We start from the raw sequence: 19,245 nt of genomic DNA, 5'->3' as shown, positions 1-19,245 counted from the left end.
AATTGCCAAATGTATTGAATAATATGTCAAATGTTTATGTCAAAATGTAAATCATGTAATGTATAACCAAAGTGATATGTATGGCTAGCGAAATATATCAACTAAACCATAGGTGAAAATGCACAAAACAAAGTATTGAAGTAAAACTTGGTTTAAATCAAAGTTATGTTTTGTGGAAATGCATGCTATACTGATACAAACACTTATGCGGTATGTTAAACGCATACATTCAAGCCTTGAGACAGCAGGATAACCTTAGAGTAAAGGTTATCAAAGTGAAATGTTTTCGGATTCAGTCATTCCTTACACCCAAACAAACCTAGGATGTCAGGAACGGGATTTGTCAAGTCCTATGGTACCATTACTTACTACCGAGTGGCGTAGCTAATGTTAATGAATGTAATAAAGAACCGTTAAACAAACCAAATGTTATACCGAATGTAAGCATGTGATGTGATGTGAATGTACTAAGTATGGACTAAATGAACATACATAGCATGAAAAGGTAATGTAAATCAAATGTACTAAGTATGCTAAGTTAACATACAAAGCAGAAAAGTCATGCAAAATAATGTGCTAGCATGTTAAGTAAACATACATAGCAAAAGAAATGTAATGTAAAACAATGTGCTAGCATGTTAAGCAAACATACATAGCAAAAGAAATGTGATGTAAAACAATGTGCTAGCATGTTAAGTAAACATACATAGCAAAATATAATGAAATCATGTACTAATAGTGTACTAATGAACATAGCAAGTATATGATATGAAAACATGAAAAGCATGAAAGTAACAAGTAGGCACATGTGTTTCACCCCAAAATGTTTGAAAAACAGTAAAAGAGGGGACTATGTACTCACTTGAGGGTGCTTAGAAGTCTTGAACAACAACCAAGCAAAGCTAGAGGGATCACGGAATCGAACGGCACCCTATATAGATAACTACATAAATAACCGGACCTAAATCGGGGATTGGATAGTATGAGGTTTCGTAAACCAAATGAGTATTGGAACTCATATGAAATGGTTAAACAAAGCCCACATACTAAAATGAAACCTAACCTAAGTGCTTACGACCCATTACGACCCGTTTAGGTAGCTTATGCTACTTTAACGCGTCGTTTGCGTAAAACGCGTTCGGACCGCTTAACTAGTCCTATGATAAGTAAATTATGCCTCAACATGTCTAATATAGTTTCCTAATCAGTTTAGATGTCAAAATTTAGGTTACATATGCTTAAAATGAATTTATGCGTAAAAAGGGTATTTTGGTAATTTACCTAAGGCATATAAACTTCCTATCATACAACTACTTAAACGACGTGACCATAAGGTATAACCTTGGAAGGTTATTCCCTATACAACTATGGTCACCTAAAGTATTTGGTCGGATCTTAATGATCGACCAAATGGGTCGGGTTCGAAAGTATAAGCTATTGATTAGATCGCTTACCTTTACGACCCTAAACAAGCACAAATCTAAAAGTGACGAGCTAAACATGCTAGAACATGTTTAGTTAAGTTAGAAAACAGGTTTGGTATCAAAACAAATGGTTTTGATACTCTAGAGTAGCTTGGTTACAAAATACGCGAGAAAACGCATTTTGGCCGAAACTACGACTCGTCACTGAGCCTAGATAACGTGGTAATCAGTAGGTATAGTCACTAGGGACTATAACCATCGTGATTACGCTCACGTTATGAAGTTCAAAGGAACTTTGCATTGACCATAAACTGGTCAATGCAGAAAGTCAAATGCAGTCTGACTTTAACGCAAAAACGAATGAAAAACGCGAAAGAATACTTACAAAGGGTCCCGGCAAGATTGATTTTCCAAGTATTCTCAGGTATGAGGTGATGAAACACTCCAACTTAGAGAAATCTCAGAAATCAAGTGGGTTTTGCAAGTGAATGGGATGGGGTATCTATAGTTTTCATAGAGCCGTTAAGATCGTTTGTCGATATCCGAGCTTTGATCTCAACCTTACACTTGTGCCCATAGTTTTACTAAACCATTAGAGCCCATAGAAATGCCCCAAAACCATTTGCAAGTGGGTTACAAGAGTATAACAGCTGTTAACAGCTGGAAAAACTGATTTTTGCATATCTGACATGCTCTCGTGGGCCGCGTAAGGTTTTATGGGGGCTTACGCGGGCCGCCTGAGCCTTCTGATCTGCACATAAGTTTCAGAAATTGCAATTTTGGTCCCTGCATGTTTTTAAGGCCATTTTTTGATGCGTTCAAGGCCCGTTAGGCCAACTTTAAGGCCCTAAAATGATGTCTAAACATTGTGGACATGAAACATGCTTAAAAATATGCCGGATGTCGGTTCGTTTGGTCGTACGATCGCGATGTTCTCTTAATTACGACGGAATGCACATAAGCGCGAAAAACGATCCAAATTGCGCGACGAATGGATTTTTCTTGTGCCAAACACTAAAATAAAATATTTTAATGCTTACATAAATTTTTGGATGTCCGGATGCATTCAGAACGTAAGTTATGCGCGAAAATGCAAACTTATGCACTTTTTGACGCTTTTAGTCCCTGAATGAGCATAAAGTTTATTTTAGCACACCGAACCCATCAAAGCCTATTTCTAAGCTATGTAAAGGATATTGAGGGTGTGTTTAACTTATGATCAAGTTCCGGAATGTCCGTTACAGTACAAATTGACATACTTTCGCAGTTTGTCGAATTTAGTCCCTGTAAGCGAATGAACTTGATTTTGGCATACCAAACCTTCCAAACTTGTTTCTAAGTTATGTAAAGGTTAGTGAAGGTATGTTAAGCCTATGTCACTATTACGAAGCATTTGTTGCATTAAACTGGTTATATTTATGCATCAGTGCGCATATAACCTTCCAGAAAGCGATTTAGAGCCTGAAATCGAACAAGAATTGATATATGCAAATGATACACATATTTTTACAAATCCCAAGTATGAAATACAATATTTCATTGGTTTGGTATTTTTTTGATGGGTGAAGTGACACAGGTGTCACAGTCTCCCCTACTTCAGGAAATTTCGTCCCGAAATTTATCTTGGAGGAAACTTGTGAGAGTTTGAAACATGGAGTTGAAAAGATCAAACAGCACTGGTTGGAGTCCTGAACTTCTAGTAGCTTTGAATAACATCATGCTTGCAATGTGAGAGGGACACTTATATACAAGTACATAAAGTGTTATTGGTGCGTCCACCGTACCTCCATTACATTGTTCACATTTTGTTATTGTCGTCACTATCGGTTCTTACACATAATAATTTTTACTGGGTTTCTGTGCACTGAATTCCATAATTATGTACGCGTCCATAATTACGTAATTCCTTGCATAGTTCGCACAGTGCATTTTATAACGTGTAGGAGAAACCAAATGAACAAACCTGTGATGAGTGTGACTAGACCGTACTGGGGTCCTTTTTAATTGAGTCAATAAATGATCTCTAGACCGCCAAGGAGTCTTTTTAGCTTATATCATCACATGTCATTCTTAACCAGATTCTGAATCAATCTTTTGACTAGACCACTCAAAGGGTCTCTTTTTGAATCATTGATTGGTACCATATAATCCAACGGTCTTGACTATCACGTAGAAGCCCAATAAGGATTTAAGGTAGTACCTTTTTGAATATCCTACTAAGAATCCCTTATATGAAGATATGAAGGGTTTTACAAGGATTTGGATAACGAATATCCAAAGTATTCAAAAACACAAAAATGCATAAAAGAAAACACAAAATGCATAAACACATAATCACAAAATTGTTTAACTTGATTTTAAATTTGTTATCATTTGCTAATTGCGCACAAGTATTTAAAGCACACTAGGAATCCATTCCGTGGATTTCATTTGGTACTTTAAACATTATCAAGAATCTAACTATGAAGATAGAAAAATCCTAAAGAGGAAATTCGATTTCGATTGTAAGGAACCGAAATGTTCGAATTAAGGTATACAAGGAATCCAATTAAGGATTCTGATTTGAATGACAAATATCCACAAGGATCTAATTGTGAAGATAAAAAGATCCCATATGGATTTTGGGAGTTGAAGATGTTTTGAAACCTTGCACTGGATGTGCTTAAGTCAAAACATGAAGTAAAAATTCATATGAAGTTGAGATGCTAGATATGCCAAGGCGACATATGAAGCGGAATTTGAAGGTTAAGTCAATGTATGAGGAAAATACTTTGAAAACTATGCATGGGGTTCTAATATGTGTTCAATGTTTTTGGAAACCTTATATATAATACTTTTGAAATCATAAAGTAGGTGTATTAGGTAGGTATATTTATAAAAATGTTTTAAAATCATGCGAGATGAATTTTGAAATTATGTATAAGGTTTTTGAAAACATGAATGAAGCTTTTGAAATTATGCACTTGATATAAGTAATTATATTGTATTAATATTGTTTTCAAACTATATAAACATTTTGAAATCATGAAGGTTGTTTTTGAAAACATAGGCAATGTTTTTGAAATCATGGGGGTTGTTTTTGAAAACATAAACAATGTTTTTGAAACCATGGAGGTTGTTTTGAAAACTTATGTTATGCATGTTAAAAAAAAATCAGAACGTAATGGGTATGAGATTTGAAAATACCGGGATCCCCCTCTAACGTAAAAACTGCACTTCTTTTTGAAAACATAAACAATGTTTTTGAAACCATGGAGGTTGTTTTGAAAACTTATGTTATGCATGTTAAAAAAAATCAGAACGTAATGGGTATGAGATTTGAAAATACCCTTAGTTATCTAACCAAGGATTTAAAGGTATAGATGTGCAAAAGCACAATTACTCAAAATTTCGCTTTATTTCTTGTACTTTGTCTCCTAGAATGAAACGAGTACTTCAAATTTTTTGAGGAAATCATGAACGATCACTTGAAAGGGAGAATCACAAGAGTAGTTTGTAAAGAGCATAGTTCCTTGATGTAGGTATCATAGGGAAATGCCATACACACATGTAACTACATTTGTATATTAGAATTGCGAACAACGACTTTTATTTATGAACAAAACCGATTGTTTCACAATACAAGAAAACAAAAGAAACATAGGCATAAGACGGCAACATCTTTTGCTCGGCCAAATGCTTATCCAAGGGTTGGATTTGCATTGGCAATCTTCGGGCATTTGTTCCTGAAATGGCTCGTCTCACCACAGTTGTAGCAAGTACCAGACAGGAAACGAGCTTGAGTAGGGTTGACTTGGAGTTGGGTAGCAGCAAGGTTTGCAACAACTTTGTTTTGGATAGCAAAGCGGCATATGTTAATCAAATGTCCCAACCGTCCACAGTAGGTACATTTGGAGCAGGGTATGAGGTTTAAATGATGACGGTTGCATCGCTTGCGCCATGGGGCAGCTCCCAAGTACGGCTTCCTAGCTGGTGGCTCTTGAGTGGCTTCATTTTTGAGACGAGACATGGCAATGCCTAGATCCACAGATGTCACACCCCGATCACGTAGAACATACAAAACGTGGCGGAAACGTCGGGGAGTGTTGTAACAGAATCAATTGTTTCAAATCCATGGCAATTGAAGTTTCGTTTTATTAATCAAACATGAAAGTTTACATTGTTTTATACAAGAACCAAAGAGTACATAACATAATTTAACTAGTTCTTGTCTCGTTTTATGTCACTAAGGCACAGGTCCGCCTAAGTATGTCTTGATAAGTACTATGCATCATCTCCTGAAAACACATGTGAAAATAGGTACATCAGCATAAAAATGCCTGTGAGATACATTGGTTTTGTGAAAACGGAATTCATGACTTATGTTTGAGAAAATGTTTAGTCATGAACCTTGTAATTTGCTTTGTCTTGTAAATCATTTGAAAAACGATAAGATCAGATGATATGTATAAATAAGAGAACACTGTATGGTTAAACGGATAACCGTGTAAAATGTGTTTGTATAAGGTAAGTCGTTTGTAAAACAATGTCTCGTGAAAAGTGTGTTATTTGTATAAAATGTCATATGTCTCAAATTGAAATGGTTCAAATAACGCTACTGATGTGTGTAAAATGCAACATATAAATTACATCAAATAAGGCATAAAACTAACCCTTTTTAAGTACTAATGTTGGAAAAAGAGTGTTTTTGTCTTCCTTTTGTATTTTCAGGATGAAATGAGCTCAAAGTCACAAAAGAAGCAAAAAGACAGCCAATTCTAACACAAATACAAGAAAAGGAATAAAAGTAGACTGCCCGAACACTCAACGGCATCTTCCCAAGCAAAGAAGAGAAAACAGAAGCCTGAACACGCCCCGCGCTCAGCCAGCACGGGGTCGTGCCCAAGAAGCAGCAGAAAAGACAAACCTGTAGAAGCTTCTATTGCCCACCATGGGGCCGTGTCCAGTGAGCACGGGGGCGTGGCGAAAGTACAGCAGGCGCATTAATTGTAATTGCGAATTACAATTAATGAAGAGAGATAGTGTCAGACGGGCACGGGGGCGTGTCCAGCGGACACGGGGCCGTGCCCAGCCTTCTGTTCAGCCTATAAATAGGAGTGCTTGGCTTCATTCCAATCCATCCCTTGGCACACCACCTCTCTCACACTTCATCCACCATCCACTACCATCACAACACCATCATCCACCACCATCATCCATTGTCCATCATAGAGTGTGTGAGTCGTCTCGGGATCCAAGATTGATAGTAAGAGTTCTTGACAATCAAGGCCGTGTTTGCCTAAGTCTCTTACATCACTTGGTGAAGACAAGTATTTAGTATAATACTTTTTATTTTTAATCTTTTGCACTTTTTATTTGGTTTTGTATTAATGACTTTAATAACTAGTTACTTATGTTGAAGGTGATCTTTCCTTATCGTTTGTCCGTGGTGTCTTGGCATTATTTTACTGTCTATATAAAATAAAAGATTTTCACCATTCATATCTCCACGGTCTATATGGAGGTATGTTGGCTACCTGGTCGGGGGTTAAGGGAACGGTTTGGTAAGGGTCTTGCCCTTGTTCAGCGTTTAGAGGTCCTGCAAGGGACCTGGGTCAAATTTAGTAGGATCTCCTTCAATGCCCATAGGTATTGAATGGCGGGGATCCAAACTCTTTGACCCCCTCATAAGTTAACTTCTATTAATACTATAACCCGGCTATTTAGGACTGTATCCCTGCTGACTCAGACTACTTAGTCGAGGGTAACGTCACCGCCAAAAGCGGGGCCTACCATAATTTGCATTAATAACTTAATTCATTATCTTCCAATAATCCAACCTTTTAGGATTGTATCCTTGCTGACTCAAACTACTGGGTTGAGGGTAACGTCACCTTCAAAAGAGGGGCCTACTACAATAACTAAGATAATATCTTAAACAAGTGCAAAAGTGCGAAAATAATCAAAGGTTATACTAATACACGAGTCGGATCCAAGTGATTCATCTTGTCTATCTGTTTTTATTTTATTTTTATTTTTCAGCATTTAGTTAGTTTTTATTTTCTTAGTTTAAAATCATTTTTCTAACTTTTTGATTTGATTAGACGTTGAGGATAAACCGGTATTAAAAGCTCTTGTGTCCTTGGACGACCTCGGTATCTTACCAACACTATACTACGTCCACGATGGGTGCACTTGCCCATATGTGTGTTTAGTGTTAGTAAATATCGTGTTTTATAAATTTAAAACTTGGCTAAAGGTGTAAAAAAAAGGGCTTAATTATATTATAAAAATATATTACACTACACACGCATCAAGTTTTTGGCGCCGCTGCCGGGGACACAAGGATTTTAAGAAAGTTAGGAATCAACGGCCTAATCATATTTTTTATTTTTCTTTTTAATTTTTTTAGGATTTTCTTAGTTTTTCAGCTTCTGCAGAGCTCAGCACGGGCCGTGCCTGGTCGGACACGGGCCGTGCCCAGCATCGTTACTGGCAGTTTTTAGTTTTCCAAAGTTACAGAAGGCTGACCACAGGGCCGTGTCGGTGCAACACGGGGCCGTGTCCAACTTCCAGTAACTGGGATCTGGAAAAACAATCACTGCAACTCCGACCACGGGCCGTGTTCGCTGAACACGGGGCCGTGGTGAACCTTCTGACCAGCATTCTTTTCTGTTTTTATTGCAGGACTTGGAACCCGACGCTAATCTTACATAGTGTATGAGCTCCAGTTCTAATAAGGACATAAAAGAACCTCTAGAAGAACCCGAACGCTTTCTCAGAAAAAGATTAAAAGCTAAAAACCAAGAGAAGGTTTCGGGTGATCCACCTCCAATGGCGGACCAACGTACCCTCATGGATTATCTACGACCCACCGTAGGTAACCTAGGCGCCGCTATCAATGCTCCGAATGTTGAAGCTAATAACTTCGAACTTCGGCCACATCTGATACAAATGCTCCAAAACTCCGCAACCTTCCATGGGCTTGCGGACGAGGATCCTCATCTACATATTACTAATTTCTTAGAAATATGTGATACCTTTCGGATCAACGGAGCATCAAATGACGCTATCCGCCTCCAAATGTTTCCTTTCTCACTAAAAGACCGAGCAAAAGCTTGGCTCAACGCCCTCCCAGCTGGATCGGTAAACACCTGGGATGAACTAGCCCAAAAGTTTCTATATAAGTATTTCCCTCCCGCTAAAACTGCTAAATTAATGGCTGAAATTAATACATATTCACAAGAGGACGGGGAATCCTTATATGAAACTTGGGAGAGGTTCAAGGAGTTATTACGCAAGTGTCCACATCACGGCCTTGCGATATGGCAACAAGTATCCACTTTCTATAATGGATTGTTGCCACACACAAGGCAGACACTTGATTCTAGCTCCGGGGGACTTTTAGGTAATCGACGCCCGCATGAAATATATAACCAAATTGAGGAAATTGTTCAAACCAATTTTCAATGGCACACCCCCCGAGGCAATAAAACTATTGCCCCGGGCGCCCATAAGGTCGATGAAAGCACCTCTTTACAAGCCCAAATCGGGGCACTTTCTTCAAAAATAAAAAAATTGGAAATGACAAAAACAGTCTCGGTTATGGCGTGTGAAGGGTGTGGTGGGTCACATGAAAATTGGAGTTGTATGAAAGAAACGGACGATCAACAAGAAATGGTAAACTACATTGATAATAGACCTAGGCCGGCGGGTCCCCCAACGGGAACTTACAACCAAGGATGGCGAAACCACCCAAACCTTGGTTCGAGAGAACCCGGCAATAGTAGTAACCAACAAACCCAACGAACAAACTTTCAACAACCAAGAAATGAGTCACAAAATTTCACTCAACAACAAAGTGGACGAGAAAGGCTTGAAGATATTGTATCTCGCCTCATCTCCGACACTGAAAAGAAAAACTCGGAAAGATTTCTACAATTAGAATCAAATTTTAGAAATCAACAAGCTAGTATTCAAAACATAGAAAAACAATTAAATCAAATAGCTCAAAATTTTGCCGAGAGACCGCAAGGCGCATTACCTAGCAATACCGAAACAAACCCAAAAGCACAAATTCACCTCATCACGCTACGAAACCGCACCGTAGGACCTGCAGAAGCACCGCCACCAACAGAAGAAACGGTACCCACACCTCTGCAGGAAAAGAACTCCCCTCCATCGCCAGAACCTACCAAGGCTCCTCGAGTTCCGTACCCCGGTAGGTTAATTCGTCAAAAGACCAATGAGCAATTCGCGAAGTTCGAAAGTCTATTAAAGCAATTGCATGTCAATATTCCTTTTATTGAGGTCCTAACCCAAATGCCAAAATACTCTAAGTTCATGAGGGACTTCCTCACTCATAAAAAGAAAATTGAAAATTTGCAATTAGTCAATTTAGGCGAAGAATGCTCTGCCCTCGTACTCAATAAACTTCACCAAAAGAAAATCGATCCTGGAAGCTTCACGATTCCCTGCTCAATAGGGGAGTCCCCCGTTCGTAATGCCCTTGCCGACCTTGGAGCTAGCATTAACCTCATGCCCTCATCAATGTTTAAAAGACTCGGCCTGGGAACCACGAGTCCTACAAAAATGAGCATACAACTCGCTGATCGATCCGTCAAATTCCCGCAAGGTGTCATTGAAAATGTCTTGGTAAAGGTAGGCAGATTCGTCTATCCAGCCGACTTTGTCATACTTGATATGGAGGAAGACACCGAGGTCCCCCTCATACTAGGGAGACCATTTCTTGCCACCGCACAAGCAGTGGTAGATATGAATGACGGAACACTCACCTTGAGGTATGGGGAAGATGAAGTAAAATTCGGAGTTGGGAAGAGAATAGAGGACGACGACCCGGTCAACTACATGAAGGTTATTGATTCGAGCTTGGATGCTGCTCTCCGACGGTGTAACATGGGACGCCAAGCATCCCACTCAGAAAATATATAACCTCACATTGGGTCTAGCCAAGGACCCTTATAAACGTGGCGCACCACGGGGGCATTCCACGGAACTATCCTTAGTTTAGTTTAATCTTTTAGTTTTAATTTGCAGAAATAAAACACACTCGTGGTGGTAATGGATGAAAAAGGGAACGAGAAAAATGGCCCCATGCACAAAGAACGAAGCAACCCGACACAAATCTCCATTACAGAAGGCTCAACACGGGTCGTGCTCAACAAACACGGCCCCGTGCTGAGCCACCTGCAGAAAAATCGCCCAGTTCAGGTAACTGGACACGGGCCGTGTTCACCAGAAACGCCCCTGTGCCCAGGCTTCTGTCTCATTTCTTTAATTTCTGTTACTAGCACCTGAACACGGGGCCGTGTCCGGTCCCCACGGGGTCGTGTCCAGACTACCAGTAACATAAATCTTTGCTTTTTAACACCACATTACACATCCAATCAACCTAAAAATTTATTTTTGGGACACATTGAGGACAATGTGTAATTTAAGTGTGGGGGGGAAGCTAACACTTTGAAATTTTGCAAGTCCTAACAACAAGCCTTACACAAAACTCTATTGGAACCGCTAAACACCCCAATTTTTTTCAAAAATTTTCATTTTTTCTTACTTGTCTAAAGTTTAAGTTGGGAATCACAAGATTAATAAGGTTATATTTTTATAAAATTTACAACCGAAAGCGTCATGATAACAAGAACCAACAAAAGAAAATTATGAAACGGCATAACAAGTCTAGTTAAAATTTGATTATATATACTTGATCACATTAAAAACTCATTCCCACAAAAGTGAGTTTTGAGCCTTTATTGAGCATACAAATTTACATCTTTAGACTAAATGCTCATTTTTCGTTTCTTGTGTGAATAGCCGCTTGGTTCTTACAACTCTAGAACTTTCCACGACGATTCATTCCCGGTCCTTACCAACTTAAACCCAAGTAAGTAAATGATGGAGGCATTAGGACTAACCATTTTTCTTTCTACACCATTATTTTTCATTTTTTTTTACCATCTACCCAAAATCCCCCTAGTTAACCCCTTTGAGCCTAAACCTTTCGTTTCTTTAACCTAAACCCTTTTTACCCACCAAAAAACCCTTTTTATTTTTCACTCCTTAATTTAGTAACAAGCTCGGTTTTTCGCAAGCTCGTTCTTTTATGTGACTAAAACAAAAAAAAATTTATATGATGATGAAGTTAAAAACAAACAAAGCTATACAAACAAAAGCTTGTTTGGAGAAATACTTCAAAATAAAAAGTCACTAAAAATTGTGTTACGAAAACCGACGCTTTTTACGCTTTTCGCCCTTTTACTAACCACTAACCCAACCACCCACCTTTAGCCCAAGCCTAACCCTTCACTCAAAAAGTCCTCTTGATATTTACAAAGGTATAAAGTTAAAAAGGAGGAGGATTGATTGCTTGGCAAGCCTATGGAAGGCGTAAGCTCCATGCCGCTCTCGAGTGATTCACTAAAAAAACACACCTTCGGCCGAGTGTTGAGTGATTTCTCCCGTGAGGTATGTGAACTTGTATATAAATAAAATTTTAAAAAGGCATGTTATGCCCAAATAAGTAATTTATCCTATGAAACGTTCTAAATAAATCATAACGAATAGGATTGTAAATAAATAAAAATAAAACCCAAAAAGATCTTGGATTCCCGACACTCTATGACAAGCCAAAAACCTTCTCTTCTACCTATTCCATTTGGGAGTGTAAGCCACATTTAAAGAGTTTTGCTTGAGGACAAGCAAAAGTTCAAGTGTGGCGGTATTTGATGTGTGTAAAATGCAACATATAAATTACATCAAATAAGGCATAAAACTAACCCTTTTTAAGTACTAATGTTGGAAAAAGAGTGTTTTTGTCTTCCTTTTGTATTTTCAGGATGAAATGAGCTCAAAGTCACAAAAGAAGCAAAAAGACAGCCAATTCTAACACAAATACAAGAAAAGGAATAAAAGTAGACTGCCCGAACCCTCAACGGCATCTTCCCAAGCAAAGAAGAGAAAACAGAAGCCTGAACACGCCCCGTGCTCAGCCAGCATGGGGCCGTGCCCAAGAAGCAGCAGAAAAGACAAACCTGTAGAAGCTTCTATTGCCCACCACGGGGCCGTGTCCAGTGAGCACGCCCCGTGCTCAGCCAGCATGGGGCCGTGCCCAAGAAGCAGCAGAAAAGACAAACCTGTAGAAGCTTCTATTGCCCACCACGGGGCCGTGTCCAGTGAGCACGGGGGCGTGGCGAAAGTACAGCAGGCGCATTAATTGTAATTGCGAATTACAATTAATGAAGAGAGATGGTGTCAGACGGGCACGGGGGCGTGTCCAGCGGACACAGGGCCGTGCCCAGCCTTCTGTTCAGCCTATAAATAGGAGTGCTTGGCTTCATTCCAATCCATCCCTTGGCACACCACCTCTCTCACACTTCATCCACCATCCACTACCATCACAACACCATCATCCACCACCATCATCCATTGTCCATCATAGAGTGTGTGAGTCGTCTCGGGATCCAAGATTGATAGTAAGAGTTCTTGACAATCAAGGCCCTGTTTGCCTAAGTCTCTTACATCACTTGGTGAAGACAAGTGTTTAGTATAATACTTTTTATTTTTAATCTTTTGCACTTTTTATTTGGTTTTGTATTAATGACTTTAATAACTAGTTACTTATGTTGAAGGTGATCTTTCCTTATCGTTTGTCCGTGGTGTCTTGGCATTATTTTACTATCTATATAAAATAAAAGATTTTCACCATTCATATCTCCACGGTCTATATAGAGGTATGTTGGCTACCTGGTCGGGGGTTAAGGGAACGGTTTGGTAAGGGTCTTGCCCTTGTTCAGCGTTTAGAGGTCCTGCAAGGGACCTGGGTCAAATTTAGTAGGATCTCCTTCAATGCCCATAGGTATTGGATGGCGGGGATCCAAACTCTTTGACCCCCTCATAAGTTAACTACTATTAATACTATAACCCGGCTATTTAGGACTGTATCCCTGCTGACTCAGACTACTTAGTCGAGGGTAACGTCACCGCCAAAAGCGGGGCCTACCATAATTTGCATTAATAACTTAATTCATTATCTTCCAATAATCCAACCTTTTAGGATTGTATCCTTGCTGACTCAAACTACTGGGTTGAGGGTAACGTCACCTTCAAAAGAGGGGCCTACTACAATAACTAAGATAATCTCTTAAACAAGTGCAAAAGTGCGAAAATAATCAAAGGTTATACTAATACACGAGTCGGATCCAAGTGATTCATCTTGTCTATCTGTTTTTATTTTATTTTTATTTTTCAGCATTTAGTTAATTTTTGTTTTCTTAGTTTAAAATCATTTTTCTAACTTTTTGATTTGATTAGACGTTGAGGATAAACCGGTATTAAAAGCTCTTGTGTCCTTGGACGACCTCGGTATCTTACCAACACTATACTACGTCCACGATGGGTGCACTTGCCCATATGTGTGTTTAGTGTTAGTAAATATCATGTTTTATAAATTTAAAACTTGGCTAAAGGTGTAAAAAAAGGGCTTAATTATATTATAAAAATATATTACACTACACACGCATCAGCTACGATATGTAATATCATACAAACACTTATGTATAGGAAGTACCAGTGGCGTATCCACCATGCTTGTATCATATTACACACGCCTCGTTACTTAATCACTTACTCAAACCAAACCATCAAGATGAAGTGTTTAACAATTATAGAAATGTTCATGTATAGTCAAATGACTATTGTCAAATGTAAATCATGTCAACAGATACAACTGGTTCAGACGGTTCAATGGTTACAGACGGTTCATATAATCAAAGGGGTAAGACGGTTCACATAGTCAAATGGTTACAACGGTTCAAAATGTAGCATAATGTGTTCATATGCTGGATGAGCATATGCAACAGAAGTGCAATGTAAAACCATGTACTAAGTATGCACACAATGGGCATATATAGCATGAACTGTAATGTATAACAATGTACTAAGTACGCACACAATGGGCATACATAGTATGTAATGTAAAGCAATGTACTAAGTACGCACACAATGGGCATACATAGCATGTAATGTAAAGCAATGTACTAAGTACGCACACAATGGGCATACATAGCATGTAATGTAAGGCAGTAATGTAAGGCAATGTACTAAGTACGCACACAATGGGCATACATAGCATGAAATGTATTGTAAAGTGATGTACTAAGTATGCACACAACGGGCATATGTAGCATGAGATGTATTGTAAAGTGATGTACTAAGTATGCACACAATGGACATACATAGCATAGACACAATGAAATCATGTACTATATATGTACTATCAAACATAGCAAGTATATGATGTGAAAACCGGAAAGCAAGAAAGTAACAAGTAGGCACATGTGTTTCACCCCAAAACAGTTTGGAAAACAGTAAAAGAGGGGTTCAATGTACTCACCTGATATTGCTTTGTAGTTCTTGTATAATAACCAAATAATGCTAGAGATCACGGAATATCAAACGGCACCTAATAGGTAGCTATGTTAATATACCGGACCTAAGTCGGAGGATTGGATAGTATGCGAGTTCGTAAACCAAACGAGTATGGAGGCTCGTGTAATATGGTTTAACAAAGCCTACATACTAAAATGAAACCTAACCTAAGTGCTTGCGACCCATTACGGCCCGTTTAGGTAGCTTATGCCACCTTATCGCGTCGTTCGCGTATAACGCGTTTGGAACGCCTAACATCGTGACCACAAGGTATAACCTCGGAAGGTTACAGCTATGGTCACCTAATGTGTTTGGTCGGATCCTATTGATCGACCAAATGGGCCGGGTTCGAAAGTATAAGCGATGGTTTAGATCGCTTACCTTACGACTCTATATAAGCACTAAACTAAAAGTGACGAGCTAAGCATGTTAGAACATGCTTAACTAAGTTTAGAAAACATGTTTGGCATCGAAACAAACGGCTTTTATGCTCACGAGTAGTTTGGTTACAAAATACGCAAGAATGCGTATTTTGGCCGAAACTACGACTCGTCACTGAGCCTAGATAACGTGGTAATCAGTAGGTATAGTCACGATGGACTATAACCATCGTGATCACGCTCACGTTATGAAGTTCCATGAACTTCATGTTGACCATAGGCTGGTCACACAGAAAGTCAAACAAAACTTTGACTTTCAGACTCGAAAAGCGAATAAAAGAACGAAAGAACACTTACGAAGGGTCCCCGAATGCTAATCTAGATCAAAATGGCTCAGGTATGAAACAAAGGTTCCAACTTAGAGCTTTAGATCAGAATTTTGTGGGTTTTAACCAAAAGGGGGGGGTATTTATAGGAAAAGTAAAGCCGTTAGGATCGTTTCTTGAATTTCGTGCCACGATCCAAGCCGTACACTTGTCAAGATGTTGTGGTGGCTTAATGTGACCCTTATCTCTACAGATTGTGAAAGGGCATTGCCCTTTGGGGTGTTTGAAAGGCCAAGTTGTGCAAGAAAACGAAGTTTCTGCAACTATAAGGGCCATGCGGCCCGCATCAGGATTAGACAAAACTCAGGCGGGCCGCCTGGGCCTGTCTGATCTGCACATACTTTCAGAAATGGCAGTTTTGGTCCCTGTTGCGTATTTAAGCCATTTCCGACACTTCTAATGCCCGTAAAGCCAACTTTAAGGCCCTAAAATGATGCCTAAACATTGTGGACATGAAACATGCTCAAAAATATGTCGGATGTTGGTTCGTTTGGCCGTACAATCGCGATGTTCGGTTAATTACGACGGAATGCGCATAAGTGTGAAAAACGATCCAAATGACGCGACGAATGGATTTTTCTCATGCCAAACACTAAGGCATAATATAAGGATGCTTACATAAATTTTTGGATGTCCGGATGTATTCAGAACGTAAGTTATACGCGAAAGTGCAAACTTGTGCACTTTTTGACGCTTTTAGTCCCTGAATGATCCAAAAGTTTGTTTTAGCATACCAAACCCCTCAAAGCCTATTTCTAAGCTATGTAAAGGATATTTATGGTATGTTTAACTTATGGACATGTTCTGGAATGTTCGTTACAGTTCAAGTTGGCATACTTTTGCAGTTTGTCAAGTTTAGTCCCTGTAAGCGAATTAACTTGTTTTTGCCATACCAAAGCCTTCAAAACTTATTTCTAAGTTATGTAAAGGTTATTTAAGGTATGTTAAGTATATGTTGATGTTCCGGAGTATTTGTCGCATTAAACTGAGTATGTTTACGCACCAGTTTGCGTATAATTCTCCAGAAAGCGTTGTAGAGTTTGAAATTGAACAAGAACTGATATGTGCAAAAGATACACATATTTATACAAGATCCCAAGTATGAAATACAATATTTCATCGGCTTGGTATTTTGTTTGATGGTCGCGGTGACACAGGTGTCACAACAGACTTCAGTATCACTTTGCCTATTTGCTGGGCAAATTTGGCTGTTTGCTCGGACATTTGACCGTTGCTGAGGTGAAGAGACATTCTAGAAGAAAATGAAAGACATAGGGAGTAACAAATGAAATGTTATCGGATAAGCAAAACAGAAAGGCAATGCATACGAATTACGATCATTTGTTTGTTACCTAAGGCAAATAAATGAGATGGTGACAAATCAAAGCAAGCGGGTCATAATAATGTATCGCTGAAGACATGCTTGCCTATAAGTGAACACTCACCCCAAGAGTTCCCAGGTAAGAGTGGCTGGTCCGATACTGCGGATTTGTACGAACACTCTAGCCTTAGACAGAAAACTCAGAGTACAGGCATTCACCCTTCCAGTTTGCACGTGTTCACATTATGAGACCCAAACTTTGACGAGATTTTGAAAACTTAGAGGGTTCAAAACCTTATAATGAAGGGTTCAAAACCTTATAATGAACGGTTCAAAACCTAGTAATCAATCATCCTAGAACAGATGATTAGTTTTCAAAGCGGATTTGAAATTTATGTTCTTGTTGTGGTTGTCGCCTAAGGATAGGTGACGATATTGTTTTATGACTAAACGCAAGTAAACTTGCGTTAGGGTCCTAGGAAGGTTATAGACTAGGTCAAAGCATTACTAATAACCTAATTCCCTGTAACCATGAGCTCTGATACCAACTTTTCTGTCACACCCCGACCACGTAAAACAACAAAACGTGGCGGAATCGTCGGGGAGTGTTGTAACAGAATCATTGTTTCATAACACATGGAAAATAGAAATTTCATTTTATTGATTAACTGAGTTACAGTGTCTTAACAAACAAAGAAGTAAAACAAAATTTAACTAGTCATGCATCTTTTATTGTCACTAAGGCACCGTCCAATCCTATGTGAGCATGCATCAATATTATCATCAAATATCATCAACTATTGTATCTGAAACACATGTGAAAATACATCAGCATAAAAATGCCGGCGAGTACATAGGTTTAGTGAAAATAGGATTCATGACTTAGGTTTAAGAAAATGTTTAATAAAAACTTGTCATGAATCCAGTTTAAGTGTTTGCTTTTATAAAACGTTTGAAAAACGATAATAGGGTAAATGATATGTAAAAGAGTAATGTATGGTTAAATGAATAACCAAGTAAAAATAAGTAGTATAAAACAATTTGTTTTGTAAAAACAAAGTCTTGTGAGAAATATGTTATTTGTGTAAATTGTAATAGTCCAAATTGAATGATTCAAATAACGTTGCGATATGTAATATCATACAAACACTTATATATAGGAAGTACCAGCGGCATATCCACCATGCTTGTATCATATTACACACGCCTCGTTACTTAATCACTTTACCCAAACAAACCACCAAAGTAAAATGTCTATGTTTAAACCAATTGCCAAATGTATTGAATAATATGTCAAATGTTTATGTCAAAATGTAAATCATGTAATGTATAACCAAAGTGATATGTATGGCTAGCGAAATGTATCAACTAAACCATAGGTGAAAATGCACAAAACAAAGTATTGAAGTAAAACTTGGTTTAAATCAAAGTTATGTTTTGTGGAAATGCATGCTATACTGATACAAACACTTATGCGGTATGTTAAACGCATACATTCAAGCCTTGAGACAGCAGGATAACCTTAGAGTAAAGGTTATCAAAGTGAAATGTTTTCGGATTCAGTCATTCCTTACACCCAAACAAACCTAGGATATCAGGAACGGGATTTGTCAAGTCCTATGGTACCGTTACTTACTACCGAGCGGCGTAGCTAATGTTAATGAACGTAATAAAGAACCGTTAAACAAACCAAATGTTATACCGAATGTAAGCATGTGATGTGATGTGAATGTACTAAGTATGGACTAAATGAACATACATAGCATGAAAAGGTAATGTAAATCAAATGTACTAAGTATGCTAAGTTAACATACAAAGCTGAAAAGTCATGTAAAACAATGTGCTAGCATGTTAAGTAAACATAAATAGCAAAAGAAATGTAATGTAAAACAATGTGCTAGCATGTTAAGCAAACATACATAGCAAAAGAAATGTGATGTAAAACAATGTGCTAGCATGTTAAGTAAACATACATAGCAAAACATAATGAAATCATGTACTAAAAGTGTACTAATGAACATAGCAAGTATATGATATGAAAACATGAAAAGCATGAAAGTAACAAGTAGGCACATGTGTTTCACCCCAAAATGTTTGAAAAACAGTAAAAGAGGGGACTATGTACTCACTTGAGGGTGCTTAGAAATCTTGAACAACAACCAAGCAAAGCTAGAGGGATCACGGAATCGAACGGCACCCTATATAGATAACTACATAAATAACCAGACCTAAGTCGGGGGATTGGATAGTATGAGGTTTCGTAAACCAAATGAGTATTGGAACTCATATGAAATGGTTAAACAAAGCCC

At 38.5% G+C, this 19,245-nt stretch overlaps 1 non-coding gene across 1 annotated transcript; it reads right to left on the bottom strand.

Moving 5' to 3' along the window:
- Positions 1-8,615: 8,615 nt before the first annotated feature.
- LOC118488509 lies at positions 8,616-8,722 on the bottom strand. The gene has a single exon (XR_004885050.1). It is a non-coding gene; the product is annotated as a small nucleolar RNA R71 (small nucleolar RNA).
- Between the last annotated feature and the right edge of the window lie 10,523 nt (positions 8,723-19,245).

The sequence above is a fragment of the Helianthus annuus genome, chromosome 16, assembly GCF_002127325.2.
Source record: "Helianthus annuus cultivar XRQ/B chromosome 16, HanXRQr2.0-SUNRISE, whole genome shotgun sequence".
Lineage (NCBI taxonomy): Eukaryota > Viridiplantae > Streptophyta > Magnoliopsida > Asterales > Asteraceae > Helianthus > Helianthus annuus.
The sequence above is the reverse complement of the archived record's forward strand: the minus strand, read 5'-3'. Positions and strand labels throughout refer to the sequence as shown.